Here is a 27,397-nt window from a genome sequence, read left to right as displayed (position 1 = left end):
AGCTTCTCAGTCTTTCTCATTCTCTCTCTCTCTCTTTTAAGGGAGTATTTCTGGGCATCCCACAGAATGTCCCACAGTCTGGGACAGTCTGATGTCTTCTCATGATTCGACTGGTGTCACAGGCTTTGGGGAAGGCTACCACAGAGGTGAAGCACCCTTCCTTCATCACCTCATATCAGGGGGTACATGATGTCGATATGATTTCATGAATGATGCTGGACTTCATCACTTGGCTAAGGCAGGGTATGCCAGGTTTCTCCACTCTAAAGTTATTCTTTTTACCCTTTCCTACTCTATTCTTTGGAAGCAAATCAGAGTCCAACCCACATTAGGTGGGCTTAGAAGTGAGGAGGACAAGTCCCATCCTCTACAAGGGGGATTATCTACATATATTACTTGGATATTTCAGTATGGAAGTTTCTTCTTGTGCATTTATTTATTCAATTATTTATGTATATTAATATGACATGTATATATTTATTTTATACTTTGGGCTATAATCCTATACAATGTCATTTATTTTGTTGCTAAAATTATTTCAGTTTTGGCCTTTGGAAAGTTTTTTTTTTTTTCTTTTAGGATTTATTTATTTATTTATTTCAGAGAGACAGAGAGTGCAAGCAGGAGAGGGGGAGAGGAAGAGAGAAAATCTCAAGCAGACTCCCTGCTGAGCACAGAGCCTGATGTGGGACTCAATCCCAGGACCATGAGATCATGACTTGAGCCAAAACCAAGAGTCAGCTGCTTAACCGAATGAGCCACCCAGGCGCCCCTGGAAAGTCTTTCAAGTTGGCTCCTCTATCCCATCGACATAACTCCAGCCTTTTGTTTTTTGAACACTTCCTTAGTTTCTGGGACTACATTATCCCCCCTGGCTCATCTGGTATTTCTTCTGACCCATCACTAGAATGCAGAGTGACTTCCTCCCGAAAGTAGATCATGGAAAGGCAGTGGGGGAGTGGACTAACTTTAAGCGATGAAATCTGCCAAACACTTTCTTAGCAAGTGATCAACATCAATATCAACAATGATAAGTCATATTTATACCATATACCCATAATTTGATGTGATGAAAATGGCACCCTACCTCTGTGCTCTTCCTCCCCAAAACACATAACCCTTGTCTAATCATAGGAAAAACATCAGATACATCCCAATTTAGAGACGTTCTACAAAGTACTTAACCAGTATCCCTAAAAATTGTCAATGTTACCAAAAGCGAGGAAAGTCTGAGAAACCGTCACAGCCAAGAGTAGGCTAAGGAGAAATTACTACTAAATGTAATATGGTAGCCTGGATGAGATGCTAGAAAAGTACACTGAGTAAAAACTAAGGGAATCTGAATAAAATATGGACTTAGGTTAATAAAAATGTATTGATATTGGTTCTGGATGTAATAAATGTACCATACTAACTTTCGATGTTAGTGATGGAGGGAGCCAAGTGTGGGTTATACAGTGGTTATACGGAGACTCTTTGTATTATTTTCACAATTTTTCTTTTTTAAAAGAGAGAGAGGGGTGCGGGGAGGGGGAGTGGGGGGAGAGAGAGAGAGAGAGAGAGAGAGAGAATCTTAAGTAGGCTCCATGCTGGGTGTGGAGCCTGACAAAGAGCTCGACCTCACAACCCTGAGATCATGACCTGAGCAGAGACCAAGAGTCAGATGCTTAACTGATTGTGCCATCCAGGAGCCCCAATTTTTCTCTATTTCTAAAATTGTTCTAAAAATACATTTTATTAAAAAAATAGGTGTGCAATAAATATGATTGACCTGAGAGCAAAAACTGAAGAACTCTGACATTTTATCCCTGGAATTGATTGACTCTGCATTCATAAATCAGAACATAAATGGGTCTGAATGTCAGAGGATAAGTTACACATAAATATACCACTAAAGTTTCTCTCCTAGTTTGAATTTACCTAAAAGTTTATCCTAATGAAATTTACAATTCTCTTATTAAGAGTAGAAATCAATTCCATTAATGTTTTTTTTTTTTTTCAGTTTTAGAAAGAATGATATTTGAATACATAATATAGGTACATGTACTACTGGGTAAGAATGAAATGCAATAGTCAAGAAATGCTTTATCAAGAGGAGGGGACAAAAGTTCCCTGGAGTCAGGTAAGTAGCAGATGGAAGAGAATATTCCATAGTCCGTGGGGGGGCCTAGGAGCAAAAAATGAGATCTTGCAATTAAGAAAATGCTGCAAAGTAAAATTGCATTTCTAGGTGAACACCACAATTCCCAGCAAGAATAATTACGATACTATTATTCTTATTAAATGTCCCAATTACTGTGTCTAGGAGACTTTATACTGGACATTAAGTAGGAACAAGATGGTTATTCCCATGAAGCTGGGTTGGTTAAAGCCCAGCCATTCTGATGAGGCAGGATTACATTTATGTCCATATGTTTAAGTACTCTGAAAATGGCAAGAAACATAGTGTCTTTCAAAGTGTTCCATATTTTAGCTGTCCACAGATTTGAAAAGGGGCTTGCTGCCATTTTGTCACCGTAGCCTGGAATTGAGATAGCAGGGCCACTGCCTAGGATGAGGGCACTAGTGGAGGAGGGGAGGGGGCTGTACAGGACCTCACCTTCCTCAGCCAGGTCCTTCTTACTAATGCTGCCTGGGGCTTGAAGAATCTCTGAGACCTGCTCCAAAGCACAGGCGACCCCAATTCCTTAGGCCAGGTGACAGGTGATGAACCAGACTTTCATTGCCTGGAGCAGAGGAGAAAATACTGGAACTGGCACATCTCAGTGTGAATAAGTCCAGCAGTCAGAGCGCAATCCCAGGAGGATGGCAGGATGACAAGCTTCACCAGTCCTCAGGCCCAGGAGCCCCCAGGAATGTTCTCTAACTCCTGTCTCCCTGACATCCCCCCCATGGAAAGGAGGCAGAGTGGCAGCCCACTCTACCCCCCAAGAGAGAGCATGAGCTGCCCTGATACAAGGAAGGGGCACGGGTGACCTCATGCCCAGAGGCCCATTCCATTGCTCAATGTCCAATCCAGTCCCTTCAAGGATGGTAGAGCCATCCCTGTGGGAAGGCTGCTGGAAGGGCCTGGTGGGGAGCATGAGGACAGGAGGTATGGGCCGGTGAATGGGGTGACCTGCAGAGCACCAGGAATTCCGGGAGGCGGGGAAGGGGCCGCACAACAAAGCTGACCCAGCAGCCCTCCCTCTGGACCCCACACGCTCTCCTACACCCCCATCTCTGCTTCTTTTCCACAGCCAACTCAGTCCCATACCAGTGTCTTCACCAGATGACGGAGTGAGTCACTGCTTCTTGGCTGCCATTCCCCAGAAGAGGCTTCTATTCAACTCCCTTCTGTTTTAGGTTCCGGGCTGCCAGGAACCACAGAGACTCTCACCTCAATTTTGACGGCCCCGTTTTCTCATGGAAACAGCTCTCCTATTAACCACTTTCTCTGTCACCTAAATGCTGGCTGGTGCATTCCTGCCAGAAAAACTGACTTACAACATAAAATCCAATCTTTACGTATGTCCAAAATGCTTCCCCAAAATGCATGCTACTTCCTGAGTGGCAAAGACTGTCTTGGTCACCTCGGGCTCACCCATCATGCCTGATAACGTTTACATGATTTCACTGTCCTGGGTACAGGGGTTTGCATGCCACATGGCATCAACTTGGGAAAAATTGCCCCACTTCTCCAACACCAAAACCTCCCATCCCACAATTGGGTAGTTAGTAGTCTTACTTGAAGAATGAGGATTTGGGGGAAACAGAATGGGCCACCTAGAGGAACAACAGACCAAACTTCAAAGTGAACGCCAGGCACCCACATTCTCCAAATATTCTTTTTTTTTTTAAGATTTTATTTATTTATTTGACAGAGACAGAGATAGTGAGAGCAGGAACACAAGCAGCGGGAGTGGGAGAGGGAGAGCAGGCTTCCCGCAGAGCAGGGAGCCCAATGTGGGACTCGATCCCAGGACCCCGGCATCATGACCTGAGCCGAAGGCAGACGCTTAACGACTGAGCCACCCAGGCGCCCTCTCCAAATATTCTTTAGTGACTATGACCAGGGATTGTCCCTGACTGGCCCACCCCCATCTAGTTCTCAGACTTTAACCTTCTGGGTGACTTCTCTCAATTTATTCCTCTCTCTTCTCCTCACCTCTCTGCTATTTTTAAATTATTTGCAGTTGCTTCAGGGCTGATATGTTGTGTTCTCCAAACACTGCAGCCAAACTGTGTTATAGACTGGCAGCCGCAGTGTAGACGGGCCTAGAGTGCTCTGGAAGAAAGCAGACCCTTTGCCTTTGAGAAGAATGCTGGTTGTAAACAGACAATCTCTGCATTCTTTATACTCTCGATACAGCCTTCAGGAGAAACATCTCTTAGGGACCAAGATACAAAGAAACATTTGAAAGGCCTGGCAGTAATAACTGCCTTCCCCGGTTGTCTGGGGAAAGGCTATTTTCCTTCCTGCCTTTTCCGGAGAACTATGTCCTTTTAGCCTTACTACTCACTTGAATGCGTCTTTGATTAAGAGATACAAAGAGAATGTCAAGGTTTGCCAAACACCCTCTATCTTTCTAAAATGTAATTGGGAAAGTGGTATATAGTAATGAAAATTTCTAAAAAAAAAGAAAAAGTAAAAGAAAAAAGGAGGACTATCCCATTGTTATACAGCTAAATCATCCTATCATTTTTCACTCTTATTTCAAAAGAATTAGGAAAAATGGGTAGATAAAAGAATAAGCCACCTATTCACATAAAAGTGGTTGCTGGAGCAAGATAAAAATCGAGTAATTATTGCATGTAAATTAAGATATAAAGAGAAAATCTACTCCCTCTGAAAATTATTTGTGATTATTTTGTGACTTTTAAGGTATGTGAATAACATAAAATCCTTTAATGTCTCTACTTAGCTTTTTTAATGAAGCAGACCATGTAGAAATAGAAAATATTTCAACAAGGCATTTGAATTCAGTGGGAAAAAATCACCAATTTGTCTCTTTAAAAATGTATTTGGCATATTTTGCTAATGCAAAGAAATAAATATCTGGTAAAATATCAATCTACTCAAGATGGATGAGGCTCTTTTGCTCTGTGTTTTGTGTGTTTGTTTTTTTAACCTAATATTGGCAATCTATGCAAAAGGGTTTTCGAACACATCTTGCGTCTTCAGAAAACCAAAAAGCTGGCTCCTGATTTTTTCTTACTTCTTGTCAGAAGCATCTAGAATTGTAACATCAGTTATGTCAACAGTTTTAGGCCAAAATTCATTGGAATGACTTTAATTTGAAACTAAGTGATTTTTTTTTTATGCAAAGAAAGGTCGTTTACTTCCCCTTTTCTGATTCTAGTTCACTGTTCACATTTTACATAATAGACCTACCATCTTTATTGGAAGAAACAGAAAAATCCCTAAGGAAAGTGTTTACCACATAATTGCTAAGCAAAAGCAGCTGATTTAGAAGGGGGCAGTCCTGAATGTGCTGGGAAGATATTTGCTTCTTTTCTTACTGTAACTTCAGCATTGTATAAAAATGCTATTTTTATGACTGTTAACAAGCCTTTCCGTAACTCATTCAGGCAATTTTAAGGGCTATTTTGTATGGAGCTACATTTTTTTTTTCATTTTAATAAGTATATTTCTATAGCTCTGTATTTTGACTAGTGCCTCATTTCTACATTCTTATTCATACCTTAGTTTTCTATCAATTGCCTATTTAGAGTCAAGTTAAAAATGAAGCTGAAGGGAAGGAGAAACTCATTTTAAATATATTCATAAAAATGGCAAGGTCAATAGTTAGTCAGATGTTATTTAAAAATATCATGTAATGCAGAGTACTGCTCCTTTTTATCTTGATGTCTAAAAATATATGACCCATGTAGTTGCTGCTGATTGAGAGTTTTCAAAAACAGGTGGAGAGGCCAAGAGGCGGGACTGGTTGATAAATCCCCTGATTTATCAAGGGACTACAGTTTTCTACCAAAGGATAGCAGAGCTAAATATTTACATTTACTCAAAGTTCCTAGCGTAGCTCCTGCCATAGCTTCATTCAACAGTGATAGCTACTAATGAGTGTTTGGTGAATGATTAACATAATTCATTCACAAGGATATTTTATTTTTATTTCTTTAGCAAAATCCTAACGTTCTCCCTCTCTTACACCATCCTTTCCAACCTTGCGACCTTACAAGGTATGAAAGCAGTGCCATTAACTGGAGTCTTAAAGAGAAAAGAGATGTAGGAGAGAAGGAGGTGCTTACCACTGTGGGCACAGGGTAGGTAAAATACCCATTCGTAAAGCTTGTAATACATTCAAGCATGAGCTGGTGGTTGGGAGTGTAACATGGGTAAAATAGGAAAATAAAACGAAGGACATACAAATCTAATGTAACAGATCGTGTATGAGTAATGATCTCGATGTGAATACCCAAATATCACAGCTTTTAGCACTACTCTGCTGATCTGTTTCCCCAATCTGAGCCCTATGCCTCTGCACACAGAACCGCGGAGGAGGACATAAGGGTCCTCTGACAAAATTTACCCTTCACCCTCCAATGGCCCACTTCCAGGATGACTCAATGATCTATTCCCCTTGCAGTAGTAATATGCACAGGATATTCACTAGACACAAGCTGCATATCCAGACCCACAAGATTTCACACACATTTTTTTCTCCTGTGTGAAAATCCCCATGGACTCTCAGTAGAACTTCCCTATTTAAAGTAAATAGTATCACAGTGTCTTACATCTTCAAATGTCATTTGAAGTGACATTTAAATTATGAATGAATGGATGATTAAGAAAAAAAAAAAAAAGGCAGTACCGTATAGATTAGAGGCAAAAAGCCTAGATGGAGGGAACAGCCTGTGAGGAAGCCCGGAGGCACAGAAGCGCTTGGCGTATTCAAAGAACTGAAAGGGGCCGGTGCAGATCGAGGGTGCTGAGCAGACAAGGGAAACAGCTCATGTTGGACAGGTAAGCATGCTTCTAGTCATGCAGATCTGGAATCTCATGACTCATAACCAAGATAAAAATAAATGTTTCATCTGTGTGTGTTTTTTTAAAAGATTTATTTATTTGAGAGAGACAGAGAGCAGAAGCTGGGGGAGGGATAGAGGGAAAGGGAAAAGCAGACCCCCCTGCTGAGCAAGGAGCCCTAGGATGAGAATCACTACTAAGACTAAGGCTCCGCTCCATCCCAGGACCCTGGGATCATGACCTGAGCAGAAGGCAGATGCTTAACTGAGCCACCCAGGCACCGCTCATCTGTGTCTTTTTAAGATGCTATTCTAAAAGACAAAAATAAAAAAAAAATAAGGTGAGTGAGGTGACTCTAATAAAAGTTGTGAAAACCCTAGAGTCATGAAAGGAAGGAATAATTCCTCGTTTTTAAAATGAGCAACCCAACCTATGTGGGATATACATTTCCGATCTGGGTTGCTGATGCTAGACTTCATTAGGAAGCATACTTTGACTCTCTACTAGTCATTCCCAACAGGTGTTTGGTAGGATGCTGATTTTAAAAGTTAATTGGAATTGTGAAAAGAATTCCAAAAAAAAATCTCAGATCTATAAACATGGAAACATTATGTCATACATGAATAATTATATACTGTATTTGGCTACTACCCTCTTTTTTTCCCTGAACTACCTAACAGCATTAGAGCTTCAGGGGACATAATTTGGTCATTGCTGCTACTGGAGACTAGACAACAATAAATCTGTCTTGGTTCTTGTTTGCCTATTACAAAATACTGTTTCTTTTTATATATTTTCCATTAAAATAATTATGAAGACTTAATCTTTAAGAACATAAAATGAGCTATTTATTCCCTTAGGCACAGGAGATTAATTCGATGACTTAATTTTGGATTTTATTTCCAGCTGAGGTTTTATACCTGGATGTTGAAAGCCCATAATCTGGCCAAGAGCAAATGAGGGATGCGTAAAGTCAGGGAAATCTTCTCCAACAACTTTTTGAAGTGCTCCTGTGTGATCTGAGGTCTTAACTTTGGACTGACCAAACTGGTCTTTACTTGAACTATACTAAATGTCCTATTAATCTGGCCTTATTTCATGGAACCAATTATTGTCTAAAATAATCCCTATAATATCTGAAGAGAAAGTAGCTCATTCACATGCTCTTGTAATTCTGAAAGATCTGGATGCATTTTTAACTATTTTGAAATTGTGTAGCAAGCAAAGGTTGCAAAAGTAGTTACAGAGACTTCCTGAGTACCTATCACTCAGCTTCCACCCACCATAATATAAAGACATACTGTCAAAACCAGAAATTTGATGGTACTGCTTTATTTGGATTTTAACAGCTTTTACATGCTATTGTGTGTGTGTGTGTGTGTGTGTTGTGGGGGGTGGGGCGTAGCTATCTTTTAAGGAAAGGTTTTTGTTTGTTTGTTTTTGGACTTTTTTTTTTATTCTTATGTTAATCCCCATACATTACATCATTAGTTTTAGATGTAGTGTTCCATGATTCATTGTAAGGAAAGGTTTTATCCAGGGAGTTTTCAAAAAAGATAGCTGCTATAAGCAAGCTAATTAGACAACCATTGCTAACAATCTTGACCTCAATTAGGTGAAGGATTCCTAATTAAATCGTTACAGGCTTTTGTGTTAAATGGTAATTGAATGCCTAAAAGTTCTTCACAATTATATCATATTAACAAGAATGAATTTGCATTTTTAATGCTTTATTGATTTCCAATTCATGACAGGGCTGTTGGTTTTATCTTACCGTGCCATTGAAGGCTTTACAAATTGTTCTTTAGGGTTGACAAGCTTAGGGAACAGGTTAAAAAAACAACAGTTTGTGACCCACTCAGGGTTTTGCAGAGTGCTGTTTAGCTACTCCCTCCCACAATTACCGCCATGTATTTAAATGCAAATCTGTGGGTAGGAAGGCAGAGGGCACGTGAGACTGGAGATAGGTGACCTAGGCCACTCCCCTTTTCTTACCACTTTTATATCATGGACCATGATTTCTTTTATTCGGTTGAGTTGGCTTGATTAATTTGGTTGTACACATGAAAACCTTAGGTTTCAATACGTTTCATATTTATTCATTTCACATAAATTTGTGGTCAATAATGATTATCTATGTTCATAGGGACATACAGCATTAATTCCGCTAAAATATTTACCCGAATCCGTTAACTATACTGTATTTGTTTTTGTACTGGCTTTGACCAGTCCATTAAAAACAAAACAAAACAAAACAAAAAAACTTGTACAAGGTGGACAAAGCGAGATTTTTAAAAAATCAATGTCTCCTTACTTTACAATCAACCACGGGCCTGAATCGATCTTTTGAACATGAGTTTAATTGGTCATTTAAAATGACAGGATTAATTTGAGAAGGCCTACATGGGTTTATAGATTTAAATAAATTGTAAAGAAGATGCATATGCGTCTGTCTCAAATTCAGACTATTTTCTCCAGCAGTAATTGGTGGTATATTCTCATTTTTTAATGGCAAAAGCAATTTCAGAACAAAGTATTTTGCCAAAATGTATCTTTTCCCCCAAAGAATCTGCCATGCCCCACCTTCTACCATCTTCCTTCATGCTGTGTTCCACACTACTTCTCGATTTCAGGGTCTTTTCAACTTGGTTTTAGGAAGGGTATTTTCATAGATTATGCATTCTGAGGTGCCTTGTGCATTACTTACTGTACATTCCTCACCCATATATTAGATTTGTCATCTATTATAAGCCTATGAAGCACAGTAGTGGAAATCAGATACCCACACACTAGAATACATTAACAAATGTAAACAAAACATTTTTCTTAATCTTTTTCCATTAATGTCTCCTGGGAGTCTTTTAGATGATGGAGATCACATTAAAACAATCAGATTTTTTAAAAAGGAGTATTTTTGCAAATATGTCATGGATATAACATCCATTTGAAATCAGCAGTCATTCCTACCTAATGTGTCAGTTAGGTGAACACACACCTTAATCATGGAGCACAAAGGTAATGCTAACTTTTCTGCTGTCAGCCATATAATACTAAAGATAGAAAGGATGTAATAGTTAAATTAAAAGTTTGCTCCAGGGTATGTATTTCAAGTTCCTGATATTATTTAGGGGAATAATTTTTTTCCCAAATTTTTCAGATATGATTAAAAGTGAACAATTATTCAGATATAATTGGAAGTGAACAATAATAAATCAGCAAACATAATTCCACCAGAAGCATATTGTGGCAAAAGGGCCAGGGGAATGCAGTTAATGCACGGATTAACCCTACCTCTTGTCTCCCACAGCACTATGAAGGAGATGGACTAGAATGTTTAATTTTCACATATTTCATTTCTCTCTTTCATAGTATTAAATGCACTAATACCCCTATACAAATTCAAGCCCATGAAAAATAAAATATTTAATATTGGTAATAAAGTATTAATCTACAAAAAAATCAATATTCCTGTTGATATGTTCACGTTACTGTGGTCTGCTCTTTGGGATCACTTATATAGTAAAATCTCCTCAAAAAATCCTTACTGTGTTATGCATTCATCTATATTAGAAATGGCTCACTTTATTAATCCTATGTTCCTGTTCATGGAATCATAGAATGGGAGGATTAAAATACTTAAGACATAAAATAGCTGAATTCACCCTAATGGGGTCATGATACAGATGTTAATTATTTTTCCCCATTTTACCGTAACATGGGCTTACATATTTTTTCCAAATATTTTGCACTTCACCATTTTTACTAAATATATGAATGAGCAGTTACTACTAGAAGTTTCACGTTGTAATTTTCAATTCAATCATTTTATCCTAGGTCAATCCAAATTTGGCCATCATCGAAGTGTGCCAGATTCTCTTTATGAGCCTCCTCTGATCTGCTTAGCTCACCTGGCCTTGTCTTTTTGCCTTGTTCATATAGAAGGATCCTCAAGAACCACTTGTACCATTCTTGTGGCCTTAAATATCATCATATCCTAAGCTATAGGTTGTGTAGTATTCCTCAGGGGTAAAGCCTGGACTCTGCTATAGCCTGTATCCTGTGTGACATCTCTTTCATGTTTTCCAGCTCCCTAAATCTCTAGACTACACCTGCATAATTTCTCCAGACCTTTTAGCCCTGATGCTACTTCTGTTTCTATCTGTCTAATCTGTTTTTTTTTTTCAGCTCATCCATTTAGTTTTTAATTTCAGTGATACATTTTTCAATATATTTTTTCAAATTCCACTACTGGCTACTTACTCAAAGAAAACAAAAGCACTAATTCAAAGGCAAGGTAAATAAAAGCAAAAATGAACTTTTGGGACTTCATCAAGGTAAAAAGCTTCTGCACAGCAAAACTAAAAACAAAACTAAAACTAAAAATTAAGAGGCAACCCACACAATGGGAGAAGGTATTTGCAAATGACATTACAGATAAAGGGATGTATCAAAGGTCTATAAAGAGCTTCTCAAACTCAACACCCAAAAAACAAATAATCCAGTCAATAAATGGGCAGAAGACATGAACAAACACTTATCCAAAGACGACATCCAAATGGCTAACACACACATGAAAAAAATGTTCAACATCACTAGCCATCAGGGAACTCCAAATCAACAAAACCACAATGAGATACCACCTTACACCAGTTAGAACGGCAAAAATTAACAAGACGGGAAACGACGAGTATTGGCAAGGATGTGGAGAAAGGGGAACCCTCTTACACTGTTGGTGGGAATGCAAGCTTGTACAGCCACTCTGGAAAACAGTATGAAGTTCCTCAAGACGTTAAAATAGAGCTAACCTATGACCCACTACTAGGTATTTACCCCAAAGATATAGATGTAGCAAAAAAAAGGGGCACATGCACCCCAATATTCATAGCAGCAATGTCCACAATAGTCAAACTGTGGAATGCGAGATGTCCTTCAACAGATGAATGGATAAAGAAGATGTGGTTCATATATACAATGGAATATTACTCAGCCATCAGAAAGGATGAATACCTACCATTTGCATCGACATGGATGGAACTGGAGGGGATTATGCTAAGTGAAATAAGTCAAGCAGAGAAAGACAATTATCATATGGTTTCACTCATACATGGAACATAAGGAATAGCACAGGGACCACAGGGGAAGGGAGGAAAAACTGAATGGGAAGAAATCAGAGAGGGAGACAAACTATGAGAGACTCTGGACTCTGGGAACCAAACTGAGAGTTACAGGCGGGAGGGGGGTGAGGGGATGGGGTAACTGGGTGATGGGTATTAAGGAGGGCACGTGTGGTGATAAGCACTGGGTGTTATACGCAACAAATGAATCATTGAACACTATATCAAAAACTAATGATGTACTACATGCTGGCTAATTGAACATAATAACAAAAATTAAATTAAAAAAAAAAAAACCTCTTGTGAATGGATTATAGGATTTGACTCACCTTCCAAATCAGTTAAAAAAGACCAGGAATCACATTCTATTCACCTTTGTATAATACCTAACACAGTCACCATTGTGACTCAACTGTTTGGAACAACTGCTCTTTACAACCTGAAGGGCCACATCACAAAGTGGTAGTCATATTTCTGTTTCTTCACGAGGCTAGGTCATACATCTCTCCAAAACCAAAGACTAAAATACTATTGGAATCAACTCAACCTCACATTTTAGTCTCTGATATAAAACTGGGATCCATTTTGATTCTTTTTTGTCAAGCAGAACTTGTTTTAAATGGTTCCAAAATAAGTAACCCATATATTTGTATTTCTAATCTTTTTTTTTTTTTTTTAAGATTTTGTTTATTTATTTGACAGGGAGAGGCACAGCGAGAGAGGGAACACAAGCAGGGGGAGTGGGAGAGGGAGAAGCAGGCTTCCCGCGGAGCAGGGAGCCCGATGCGGGGCTTGATCCCAGGACCCTGGGATCATGACCTGAGCCGAAGGCAGACGCTTAACCGACTGAGCCACCCAGGCGCCCCATAGTCTTTGGAACATAGACTTATAATACTATTAATTGTTGGATGTTTATAATCAATATATAAAAATGTAATTATTTTATTTGATTTTAGTAAATCTTCTCTAACCTTCAAACAAGAACAAACACTAATTCAAAAAGATACATGCACCTTTATATTCAATGCAGCATTATTTACAACAGCCAAGATATGGAAGTTATCCAAGTGTCCACCCACAGATGAATGGATAAAGGAGATGTGACACACACACACACACCCTCAAATATTACATGGCCATAAAAAAGAATGAGATCTTGCCATTTGTGACAATGTGCATAGACATGAGATAAGTCAGACAGAAAAAGGCAAGTATCATATTGTCTCGTGTATACTTGGAATCTAAAAAACCAATGAACAAACAAAAAAGATAGTATCAGACCTATAAATACAGAAAACAAACTGGTGCATGCCAGAGGGGAAGGGGGTGGAGGGATGGGCACAATGGGTGAAGAGGGGTAGGAGATACAGGCTTCCAGTTATGGAATGAATGAATCATGGGAATTGAAGTTACAGCATAGAGAATATAGTCATTGGTACTGAAATAGTGATGTATGGTGACAGATGGTAGCTACACTTGTGGTGAACGTAGCATAATATACAGAGTGGTTCAATCACGATGTTGTACACCTGAAACTAATGTAACATTGTCAACTATACTCAAATTTAAAAAAAATTTTTTTTAGAAATTAAAAAATTTAGAAATTTCATTTCTAAGTTCATTTTTTTCCAAATGTGCTTTATCTTTTAAAAATCTTTTTAGTGGTTGCCCTAGAGTTCATAATATCCATTTATAACTAATTTAAGTACACTTTCAAAGAACACTATATTGTTTCATGGGTAGTAAAAGATATCCTATAAAAGATTATTCCCCATTCCTCCTCCCACCCCCTGTAAGATTGCTGGCATTCATGTCACTTGTCCACACTGATCTGTTAGACCAATTAAGAATGATGAGATTTTGTTTTACTTCATTCTTTTTACAATGCTTTCCCTTTCTCTTTGTAGATCTGAGTTTCTTCTCTTTCAGTATTTCATGCAGGGCATGTTTGCTGACAATGTATTGTCTGTTTTAGTTTGTCTAAGGAAGTCTTTATTTCTCTTTTACTCTTGAAGGGTGATTTCACTGGATACAGAATTCTAGGTTGGTGTATTTTGTTGTTCTTTCAACAGTTGAAATATTTCACTCTATTCTCTTCTTGCTTGCATGGTTTCTGACAAAAAGTCCACTGTAATTATTAGTAATTATTATCCTTGTTCTTCTAGAACAGCCCTCAGCTTCTGTTAAGATTTTATCTTTGTCTTAGGTTTTGTGCAGTTCCTTTGTGTGTTTTTTTTTAAAGATTTATTTATTTATTTGAGAGAGTGAGAATGAGAGAGAGAGAGAGAGTACATGAGAGGGGGGAGGGTTAGAGGGAGAAGCAGGCTCCTCGCCCAGCAGGGAGCCCGATGCGGGACTCGATCCCGGGACTCCAGGATCATGACCTGAGCCGAAGGCAGTCGCTTAACCAACTGAGCCACCCAGGTGCCCCAGTTCCTTTGTGTTTTGATTCACTCTTAGACATTTATAAATATTTAGTTTCCAATAATGCTACAATCTGTAGTTCTTGGGTTCTGATTATATATACTTTTTTCCCTGACAACTCTTACTAATATGACTTTTTCTCTTTTATGTCTTGTAATTCTGGATTATGAGCTCATCCTTGGTGGATCTACTTGGGAAATCAACCTCTTGAGTTGAGGAAGTGTCTTTTTTTTTTTTTTTTTTTTGTAAATATGTTATTAACTTCTGCAAAGCAGCAGGTGCAATATCGACTGTGGATAAATTTAAATTTATTTCTCAGCCTGAGTTTTTCCCAATTACAACAGTATTATGAATTCAAACCCCAAAGACATATGAAGGCATGCCTATGCTTATAAATATTTAAGCGATTTTTTAAAATTTACAGGCCAGAATGAAACAGGCAAAGTCCTTTGCATACTCCTATTTTAAGAGGGTAATAACTGGAAATATGTTAGGATGTCTTCAAGTATTTCAAATTCAATCTGTCTAAATGTAAACTCTTTATCTCTTCCCTCATACATTATCAGTGCCACAGTGGAATTACTGTGATGATTTAGTATAGTGTGGTGATACACTCAACAAAACATCATCTAGTTACAATAAATCAACACAGTCAAGAGTTAGTGAATTAAATGTTGTGTTTACTATAGTCACCTAAAACCAGAGGCTTTAAACCATTTAGAGGAATTTGTGTCAGGCCCTGTATTGGCCTTATAGCTAACTCCAGAAAAAAAAAAAAAGACTTAAAAATTAATTACCACTATATAAATATTTTATTTCTTCAGATCATAATGTCAACATTTCTATGTAAAATCCCTTGAGCATGAGTTTGGCTCATGAGTTTCTAATGCTGTAAGTTATTTGGTATATTGAGATCCTTTCACCCATAAAGAAAACTGGGTTCTCTTAAAACAATGACTAATTCTTGATTCTCCCTCCAAATCCACCTACCTCAAACCTACACCCCTCCCGAGCTCTCCTCTTTCAGGAAATGGCAGCTCTCCTAGAGTTGTTCAGACCAAAATCTTGGGGTCATCTTGGTTCCCCTTCTCTTTTACCAAACCCATCTACTCCTCCAGCAAATCCTGAAAGCTCTACCTTTAAAACATATCTAGAATCCAAACATCTCTCCTGCATGTTTGTCATAACCTGATAACTTATCTACGTGCTTCTACATTTTCCAGAATATAGTCTACACTCCACAGAACCACCAGAGTGAGCCTTTATTATTTATTCAGGACACAGCACTTTATTTACCGAGTCAGACCACATCACACCCTGCTCATAACTCTCCGATGACTTCTCATCTCACTCAGAATAAAATTCAAAGTTCTAATGCAACATGCCTCAAGACCCTATGTGATGCGGTCAGAAAGCAGAGTGTCTTGCATCTCAGTTAATTGAATTCCCTTCCCCAATGTCTGTTCTGCAAAGAGATGGTCCCTGACCAGGGGACATAAAACTGTAGCACATTCCCGGTCCCTCTATTCCCTACTCTGTTGTAATATGCTTTCTTTTTATCCGTAGAACTACAAACATAGTATTCTTACACACTACCCGACGTTTCTTTGTTATCTATTAATAATCTGTCTCTGCGGAGCTTGCTCTTATTTCTACAGACCACTGGCCAGGGACAAAGTAGGCACCTTATCAATATTTGTTCATTCATCGAAAAATATTTGCTTCACTATATTTAGTGTTCAGAATAAAATGTTGAGCCAAATGTCCATGTGTTCAATACACTATTAAATGGATAGCAATGAAAAATGTATGTTGGTTTTATAAAGGGTGTGTAAACAGAACCTCTCATCTGCTCAAGGGAGTTGTGAGTCACTTCTCGGAAGAACTGACATCTGTACAGATATGGGTGTGTGAGAGGCGTTTGAGTGACAAGGGCATTTCAGGAGGATCAGCTTATGCAAAGGCCCTGTGGCAGGAGGGAGCAAGGCCTAGGCATGTAACTGAGAGAAGCTCAATATTCTTGTTGAACAGAAAAAAGGGGGAGACTGAGAGTAAGACTGAAATTAGGGGCAAAGCACAGAAGTCTGCACAGATCTTGATACAAAGTGTTCTTTCTCTTTGGGCAAGGGAATAGTCAGTGCAGTCTGAAGTAGGTGGATCAGGTGATCCAGTCTCCATCGTAAGAAGACAATTATGCCTCCAGGGCAGGAAATGCAGAGACTTTTGCAATAATGTGCAATATGAACTAGGAGATGGATAATAGTCTATCTGTGGATAGTTTCCTAGAGATATTTGGAGGTTAAAGTGGCATTGCCTGGCGACTAATTAGACTCAGAGAAAATAGTTAAGTATTGAAAACACATCCTAGATGAATAGCTTGCTCAGATGGAAAGAGGGTTGGTGCTACTCCTGATTTGGGAGGGAAAGGAAGGTGTGCATGTGAATGTGGACTCATATGCTTCAGCACTGATATTTAGAGAGTGCATTGTTCCTAACAAACTCTGCCCTCCAAATTCTGCAAATTACGTGGTAAGAATGCTGCTCATTTAAAAATTGTCCTCACATGCGTGACTGCATTGGAATGGTGGCAGAGTCCTGAAGTGTCTTAGCACGTAACTTTAATATGTCCCTCATGACCTTTGCTTTCTCTTTGCTATGCTGCTGAGGAGTGATTTACTCATGCTAGTTTGCAGGACAGGGTGGAAGAATCTGAACCCAAAGAATATTTTAAAAAGTAATTCTTGTCCCCAGTTTAAAGTTTGAAATACACAATAAACAATATCTAAATAATAAAGTAATATATCTTCTAGGAACAGTTCTCTATAAGAAGCAGGTCTCATGGACTATCTTCATTGCCAATAACCAGAATCTTAAATCAGAGGCAAAATATTAGCCACTGAAATATTAGTGTCAGTAGAAAAATATATAGAGGTGCCTCATCATTTACTTTCAGCAGAGCTACCTGAGTGTTTTCAAATAAATGACAGAAATAAACTCAACATAACATTTTATTAAGTTAAAAACTGGTCGCTGAATGGGTTTGAAATAATAATTCTGTTTTACCGAAACATGAAAATATAGATCTTGAAGTCAACTATTTAGGTTTGAATTATGAAAGAATCATTACTTAGAATGCTTTAACAAAATCAAAATGTCTGAATAATTACATACTCTTGCTTTTCATATAAATGGCTGCTATTCTGTAGAAACCACAATTATAAATATATGAATAAAAGTTAAAGGCAATCTTAATTTTGCATTTTGATTCAGAGTATAATATTGGAGGAAACAAAAAACAACATTGGATCTAACTAATAAGGGGATAAGTAAAAAAAAAAATACACAACTACGCATCTAGCCATTTTCCATTAGCGCAGAGTATTTTCTGACTTAGAAAGTCAGCCAAATGTCCCACAGAAAGGAAAAATCACAAGCAGCTGTCTTTGAAGTAGGTCTCACTTGAACTACCTAGAGCTGAAAAGCACTGTGAAAAGGAATCTTTTTGTGGTATGAAGGAAGTCATCTTACTGTGGTTGAGTATGACCAGATAATCAGAACTGGAGTGGGAATCTATAAGGAGAAATTATTTTAAAGTAGATTGATTACCCTTAAACAGATGAATATATGATAAGCCCACATAACACATGGGATTGCCATCTTTGTGCCTATATAACATTTATCTTGATATTCTGGAGACAATATATTTGGCAAAACTACTAGAAAATCATGTAATAATCATTTCGTTATTGGACACAATTTGTGTATAAGAAACTTCTAATTTACAAGGTTGGGCTCTTAGGAATAAGGCCTCTGTGAGCACTCGGGTGCATGTCTTTGTGTGACCTATGTTTTCATTTCTTAGAATAAATATCTAGGAGTTGAATTGCTGGGTCATAGGCAAAGTCTGTGTTTAACTTTTGAAGAAACTCTCAAACTATTTTCTCAAATCATTTTATAATTTTGCATCCTGTCCACAATGTAGGACAGTTCCACCTGCAACAAATACTCACCATCCTTTGGTACTGTCAGGTGCAGAGGTATTTCACTGTGGTATTAATTTGCATATCCCTGATGACTAGTGAGGTTGAGCATCTGTTCACGTGCGTAACAGCAAGTTATATATTTTGTAACTCATGTGTTCAATTATTTTGCCTATTTATTTTAAATCATCTTTTTATTTTAGAAAAAGTTTTAGATTTATAGAAAAATTTGTGAACACTATTCCCATAAACCCTGAGCCCAGTTTCCCGTTATTAATATTTTACATTAGCATGGTACATTTGTTAATTTTATTGAGCTGATGATATTAGTACATTACTATTGACTAAAGTCCATGCTTTATTCAGATTTTCTTACTTTTTACCTTGTGCTTTTTCTGTTCCTGGATCCCATTCATGATAATGCATTACATTTAGTAATCACAGCTTCTTAGGCTACTCTTAACTTGTGACAATTTCTCAGACTTTCTCTGTTTTGCTGACCTTGACAGTGCAGAGTAGTGGTCAAGGATTTTGAAAAATGTACCTCTACTGGGATTTTTCTGATATGTTTCTTATCATTAGCCTAGGGTTATGGGTTTGGGAGGTAAAGTGTCATTTTATCACATCGTGTCAAAGGTACATAAATCAGTATGTGCTATTACTGTTGATGTTAACCTTCACCACCAGACTGAGGAACTGTTGTTGGGTTTCTCCACAATAAACTTACTCTATTTTTTTTCCCTTTCCATACTGTGCTCTTTAGAAGGAAATCACTGGTATGGGCCACTCTTAAGTAAAGGGATTTATGCTTCAATTCTTTGGGGGCAGACTATCTACATAGAATATTTGGAATTCCTCTGCAGGGCAGATTTGTCTCTCCTCCCCCGTTCATTTATTTATTTAATCATTTATTAGTATCAGTACAGACTCATGGATTTTATACTTCTTTTATACATTGTGTTATAATCCAATACTACTTTATTTCTTTTATTGCTCAAATCATCCCGTCTTTAGCCACTGGGAATTCTTTCAGTTGGATCTTGTGATGCTTTGATACTCAGTGTAGGTTTGTGTTTGCTTATTTGTAGCATTTCCTTACTTTTGGGCACTACAAGATACACCAGGCTCACCTTGTATATTTTCTGCCCTCGTCTTAAGGTTAGCATTTTCCAAAAGATCCCTGAATCCTTTGACTGGAAATGTGGATACCTAGCAGAAACAGTTTTCCTTATAAAGTTTCAAGTGAACAGAGAAAAGGTTTTTAAATGATCATTTGGTAAAGCAGGAAAATCCAAATAATCTCTCTTTATCAATTATTACTTTATATTTGAATATAGATTTTGGAATCTCAGTGATGAGTCATGTTAAACATTACAAAAGACGATCATACTTTCTAGATGTTTTATTTATTTAAAAATCTGGTGTGTCACAAGATAATTTTATGACAAGTGTAAACTTTACTGATGTGGCCTTTTCCAGCTATTGTTTCCAACGCTAACTTACTCTAGGGCATAAGAGAAGCAGACTGAAGTATTTATTACATGCCTGATCTACCTGCAGTTTTCTTCCAGTGAACCTTCCTGTATAAGGTACAAAGGGACCTTGCAGACTGGTTGGGGAGGCAAGGGTCCTACACTGTAAAGACAGCAAATTCCTGGATTAGACCCCAATAAATCTAGTACCCAGTTTCAATTCTGTTCAACATTAGGTACATAATATAGATACTGTAAATATCACTTAGGAGCCTCAGGTCACTTTCTGTTACCTCAGGAGGTTAGATTAGAGGATTAGAAAGATTCTTTCAGGTGCTACCCGGCTATTCCGCAAAGACAATGCAGCACATAATTACGAGGTGAAGTACCTAGTGTAATTACTACAGGGGTTCAGAGAACAGAATGATGTTCGCTGAAACCACAGGGGAGGAAATGATGAAAGACGTGTGACCGAGGATTTCAGGTGACTGCAAGATATTTAGTGCTTGGATTTATAACCAAAGTCAAACTCTTATGACCTGGTAATCACCCTTATGTTTTATTTTGTGTGACAACAGCAATGCTAATCTGAGCCACTTTTAATCAAATTGATCGGTTGTTTTATTAAACAGCTTACTGCTTATTATTGGACTAAGGTTTAACAGAAACGCAGGACATTTGTTTCACTTAAGGATAACACAGAGGTTATTTTAAGCCTAACTTATTTGCAAGAGTAAAATTTCTGATATTTTAGTTGTCCCTTACTAATGAACTGTTCCTAGGGCTAACAGTATTACTGCTGGCTGGACAATAAGATGGATTTTTAAATGATGCCCAGATGTTGGAGAGTTCTGGTTTGGTATTCTACTTGAGTTATGGTTTCTGGCCCCAAGAACTGTGTGAATCCACACTTGCAATCAGAAAGCAGCATATAGAAGGATCTACCAACTGTGGCAAATAATGCTTGTTACCAACTGCTGCTCATCATTTTTTTTTGACAGATTCAGCTCACGATTAGACACTAAAGTAACATTCCCCATGGTGTTGAGATGTGAATTCATGAAAATAGCTGCCACTGGTAAACATTTTAAGTGTTGAAACAGTCATCAACTTCCAGTCCCAGGGAAAAATACACAGTACAATGAAATTAATAAAAGCAATAGATGTGTTTCTTGGATTCAGATCCTCTATTACCACCACACAGGGAAATTCGTGTGGTTGTATGAAGAAGGTAAAAGTAAACTGCCCCAAATTAAAGGTTTAGGAATAGGTTTTGGCTATGTTAAAAACATTTCAAAATCACTTGGATGGTAGTTAAAGGTTAGATGCTAAAACTTTATCAGTGGGACTCTGCTCTCGGTGATGGCTGCACTGTCCTTTCCTTTATAAAGAAGTCTTCACCGATTATAACCTCACATGTGTTTTTACTCTTTCTGCTAGGTTGGTAATTGCTAATGGAAGAGAACTTTTATCTGTTCATGTAGTAAAAAAAAAAAAAAAAAAAAAAAGCAAATAATAGGAAGAAAGCAAGGTGTGAATTAAACCCTAAATAACAAACTAAGCTCTGTTGAACTGCCACAGTCCACGAGTAGAACGAGCTCCCTCTTTGCAGCAAATGAGAAAACCAAGAATCTCGCCTCTACCACCAATTCGAGGTGGAAACGTAAACAATTCATGTTATGTGTCAGTTTCAGTTCTTATGTAAAAAAAAAAATGAGTAAATAGGAAAGGATCATTGTAAGATTTCTTCCAGGCATAAATAACTGATATTTATGTTAGCAAGAACACTGTTGCCACAGCAGAACCTTCAGATAAAAGACTCCACACTAGTAAAGAAAATGAATGGAAAAAGGAAATCAAACACTAAGAAGATGGCTATGCTTACACACACACACACACACACACACACACACAAATCCTGACAAGGATCCCATTTGTAAGGAGGTGTATTATACCACAAAAAATAGAATATTTGCCAGTTCAACTTTGGCCTTCATGATGTAGATGAGGAAATTGGCTTCAGATGAGTAAAGGGGCTGGTTCAAATTCAGGGAAAGGAAAGAATGCAAGATGGGCACCGAGGTTCCCCGGTCCCCAGCACCATCTGTCATCATCACCTCATTCTTAATGATAGGACATGTTCTTCCTCTTCCTTTCATCTGCCCTGGGGATTACATGTTCGTCCTTCATCATTCATTCAGCAGTATTTATAGAGCACATACCACATGTCAGGTACCACTCTGAGCAAAGGATACGCAACTATAGATGATGGGGCATCTTTTTGTCATTAGAAGCATGCAGAACAAACACAGAATGAAAATATGTGTCTGTAGATGACATTTTGGACTTCTCTAGCACTTCCACAGTGGGAGTGAAGTATCTTCTCAGCTCAGATTCTCTGCTTTATATCAGCAAACAAAAACTGAATATGGACAACACTACTATGATTTAAACATATTCCTTCAAACAGATACAAGTTTGAAACAAAAATCATCAATTTGAAAAACATTCAAAAAAAGGTTATGGATCTTGAATAGATGTAGTGAGTGTGTACGGAATGAAATTCATCCACTTAAACATGAATCCATCATTCTCAGAAGCACCAACGTGATGTCAGGGAAATGAAAGATAATTGTATTTTTTGTAAGATTTCAAAATACCTATCTACTTAAATATTTGGATATTTATTATAATTACATGTATTTAATTTTTAAAATTTTGAAAGGCTATTATAGAGAATTATGGAGATTAATTAGAGAGTTAACAATGCCCCAAAGAAATCAATTCTCTAATATAGAACACCTATGGGTAACAGAGATAGATAAAAATGGTAAAAATACTACAAAGAATGGTTTTGAAGATTTACATTATTTTTCCCCATCTCTAGCCTAAACTGATATTTTTACCCATCCTTGGGAGATGTTAACTTGACTTCTGTAATATGTGTGTAAAAGTGCTGATTGAACATGAAATAAAAATTGTGTCTGCATTTTTAAAAAAATCCTCTAGCACTAGGTAAGTGCCATGGGTAATTCTGGCATTACTTACGATATTTTCCATAGAAGCAGATGGAAGTTTGCTTCAGAAGATGTATTTAGATGCCCAAACAATTTAGATCATTTAGTAAATAAGCAAAATACAAATAAGCCAGCAACAACAAAACCATTGTGTAAAACACTCGGTAAAACACATAAGCCAACCAAACCTATAACATAAATTGATAAAACTGTAAAAATAAATTTCAAGACCAAAGCAGACGGAGTGACAGATGTGTATGAAATTTTAAAAAAAGCACGTCAAATAAATGTGGCGGGTTTTATGGATAATTATCAAAAGATCAGAGTGTGAAAGGAAAGGATTTCTTAAATCCCAGGGTTGGCAGCCGCGACTGGCCAGACGCTGAAATCACACCAATGGAGTTGAGGTGATCATGAGATCACGAGGTGATCACGAGACCTCCCTCACACAGCACGTGGGCCACACTGCCCCACCCACACGGAAATCTGTGACTGGGAATTCCTTTTCCTAAGGAAAAGGAGACAGCTGAGATAGCTCCTCTCAGTCCTGCTGCATCTCATCACATTCAGCAAAAGGAAATCAAGTGACATTTTCATTGTCCACTTAAGAAATACCTCGCCAAGGCCAAAAATCCTTTAGGCACACTCTTCCTACTTTCTACTCAGTGCAAATGGTAGTGTTGTCGATAAACCACAGGTCACCATTTTTCCAGCAACCAATAAAACTTTTCTCACCGGTTCCCAAGCCTTTGTAACACAGTTTTTCTTTCTTTTTTGCTTTCTTTCCTTTCCTTCCTTTTTCTTTCTTTTCTTTTTTCTTTCTTTCTTTCTTTCCTTTTTTTTCCCCCCAGCTCTGGCTAAGGTTTTCCTTCTTCCCAATGCTGCATAATTTAGATTTTTGCTAGGGTTTAATTCCATTCCTAAATCACACTTTTATATATCATGTTTCTGCTCCTGCACAGCCGAGTCACCCCAAAACTTACTGATTTAAAATACTACTACTTTGTTACTGCTTACCTAGTCTACAGGTCACCTGGGCATCTCTCTCCTTCTTGGGGGGCTGTCTGGTGACACTTCTGTTCCCGGCAGCCTCTCATACCCCGGCGGGCCAGCTCAGGCTCTTTCTCAGGGAGGCCAGAGGATTCTGAAAGAGAATATAAGCAAGGCTTCTTGAATCCTAGGCTTGGAACTACTACACCCATACCTCCTTTGACTTCTATTGGCCAACACAAATCATAAGGCCAGCCCAGATTCAAGAAATGGGAAAATAACTTTTTTTTTTAAAGATTTTATTTATTTATTTGACAGAGAGATAGTGAGAGCAGGAACACAAGCAAGGGGAGTGGGAGAGGGAGAAGCAGGCTTCCCGCTGAGCAGGGAGCCCGATGCGGGACTTGATCCCAGGACCCCGGGATCATGACCTGAGCTGAAGGCAGATGTTTAACCAACTGAGCCACCCAGGTGTCCCAATAACTCTCTCTTTTAAAGGGAAGAGGCTGGACCACAGGGGACAAGAACAAGAGGCAATGAGGTCATATCAACACCTTCCTCCATATTTCCTATGTTCTGAGCTGATGAATTAATTAAACATAGGAGCATGTACACCATGAAGAACCAGTACAGGCCATGTATCATTAAAGAGACAGGTCCCTCTTTCTAAATGATCAAAAGGAATAAACATTTGTATTTGTTATTATCCTTTTACTAAGGGCAAATCATACTGAATACATCTGCTTTGTTCTATATAGTGTGGCTGTTATCAAACGTAGGTATTGATTCCTTTTTTCCTTCTCATACTATATTCCATCAAGTAGTAGGAGACAAACACCATGACTGCGACTTCATTGCTTTCTGCAGAAATGAGGTGATGGGTCAGCTTTTGTTCTTAGTCCTGTTTTCAGCATTTCATAAAAGATACCAGCTATGCATCTTAAGTTTTCTTTAGTCCTAACATAAAATGAAATTAATTTCCCATGGCAATCTTTGTATCTAGAGTTTAGTATAAGGAAGTGAGTGACCAAAACCCAGCAAACTTCCAGATGGTTTCTAAAAAGAGTAAGCAAACCAGCATCCTCTTGTCTTCAGCCCCGTGGGTGCCACGTGGTTCCCCTTTAATCCATCTGTGGCCTGGTTACAAAATTTTTAATCCTGCTTCCTCAGGTTCCTTCTCCAAGCTCTCCCCCTCAGCTTTCTCAACTGAAATCACACCAACGATAGGTGTGAGTTTACTTTTGTTTTGTTTTGTTCTAACAATGAAAGATTTCCCATGAGGAACCAGACGATCTGATAATTATGAGCCAAAGGCCTATTATATTTTAAATATCTAACAATGTGTGATGTTTATTATTAGCCTGTGAAGACACAAAGGGTTATCACCAAAAAGCTCTTCTTAGCCTACTTTCGTGGGAAACTGTAAGAGTTCATTTCTTTCAACAGTTGACAAAAGTTTGAAAACCAAAGTTGAGTCCTACTACTTGGAAAGACTAGACAATCTTGCCAGTAAACAAGGGTCTACTGTGTCTCCCCCACCACCTAAATCCACAGGTGGAAGCACTTTTAGTACAGAACCTAAGCTATCTTATAGGTATTTGGTACTGCTCAACCTTATTTGGAAAGGACACTTCCTACTAATTTAGCTCCTTGGCGCTCAACCCTGGCTAAATATTGGAATCCCTCGGGCAACTTCTAGAGTATACCATTCTGCAGAATCAGATATTCTGATTTGACTGATATGAGGCCACTGCTATATTTTAAAATACTCCCTGAATGACTCCACTGTACAGCCCAAATTGAGGACTATTACCCTCCACTCAATGAATATTCCTTTGACTTAGCTGAATTTAATTCTTTAAAACATTAATATTGTGTCTGAATTTACTGACACATTTTGACACAACATTCCATTCATTGTTCTCACGTGTGTAGAGACCATCTTTCCTGACAATGTGTTATTGTTAGGTTATATGAGCCGAGTAACCACATGACAAAGATGGAAAGACACTGCATGACAGAATGGGGTTTGCATACAAATTACCTCAGCTAATCATATTTTGGGAACATAATTAGCAGCCTGGGGAAAAATAAACAAAGATAGCTGTAGGTTCTGATGCAGCATCTTCAGGCCTTAATCTCTCTGGTATGGGAAATCTGAATAAATGTATACTCCTTTGAGATTGGCCAAATCAGAGAGTGGCATATATTATTATTCAGCACCTTTGATGAGTTACAATATTAATTAAATGTTACAACTAAAGGACATTCAATGCAAATGAGAATAACTTTATAATGTGATTTTTTAATCTGACCATCTAGGGTCATAAACAAGAAGTGACTTTTGTTGGTGTCCATGTAGGTCAATAAAACTACATTTTTTCCATAAAGCAGAACGTATGTCCACATATCACTGAAACATGCATGTACACCAATGGTAGTTAATTCAACAAATTTATATCGACCTCCTCTATTGGTGGGCACTGTGAGCTCATAATACTACAGGATCTCCAATCTATGATATTGTTGGATGCAAGGTGAACATTTGGATGTGCCGCTGAGAGAAAAAGTTGATTAAAACACAGTTGCCATTGCTAAAAAGTGTCTTAGAATTAGAAAAATAAAAGCAATAAAATTTACTGAACACTTACTATGCACCGGGTATTGTGCTAAACTCAACATCACAATAACCATACGAGGTATCATTGTAATTCCTAACCTATGGATGGAGGGGGGTGAGGAATTAGGTTCAGAGAAGTTAAATCACTTCCCCAAGGTCACAGGATCAGATATGAAGATTCCGAGTCCCATCTTTCAACAACATAGCATTCTACTGCTTACAGTCTATTAGGGGAGAAAACAAACTTTATTTTCAAAACAACATAATGTGCAGTTTTGCATGTGGTTTCATGGTACCTCAAAAGAAGGACATTTAAGTCAAACTCTGGGTTCTTAGAAAGTATCCCGGAGCAGAGAGATCTGGTTTTTAAAATACCTGAAACAACAGGTTTTGCTAAACACGCAAAGACTGCCAATTTGCATAGGTAACTGAATTACATAAAGAATCTGAGAATTTTAGACAGAGAAGGATATTATAAATCATTTAGCTTAGCTTTTAGAATGAGGAACTTGAAATCCAGAGAGGTCAATGCACTTGCTGAAGGGCAAAGTAGCAATTCATAGCACAGACAATACAGTGCTAAGAGCTCAGGACCTGCTTTCAACAATGCCATTATTTACAGTGCAAATTATGAATTCTGTAGACATGGCAACCCAGTAAGAAGTATTTAGGCAAGTAGAGATGCAATGGGAATTTTTATTCTAAAAATACCTTATTATTGGCGGTGTGACAGATGTTGGGCAGAGGAAGACAAGGATCGGATTACTATGTAAGTCTAGTGGTTCCCCCAGGGAGTCATTTTGATACCCA

The sequence above is a fragment of the Mirounga angustirostris genome, unplaced genomic scaffold (assembly GCF_029215605.1).
Source record: "Mirounga angustirostris isolate CCGP_5_RB_7025 unplaced genomic scaffold, mMirAng1.0.hap1 SCAF_16, whole genome shotgun sequence".
In the NCBI taxonomy this organism is placed as follows: domain Eukaryota; kingdom Metazoa; phylum Chordata; class Mammalia; order Carnivora; family Phocidae; genus Mirounga; species Mirounga angustirostris.
Note: the sequence above shows the minus strand (reverse complement) of the source record.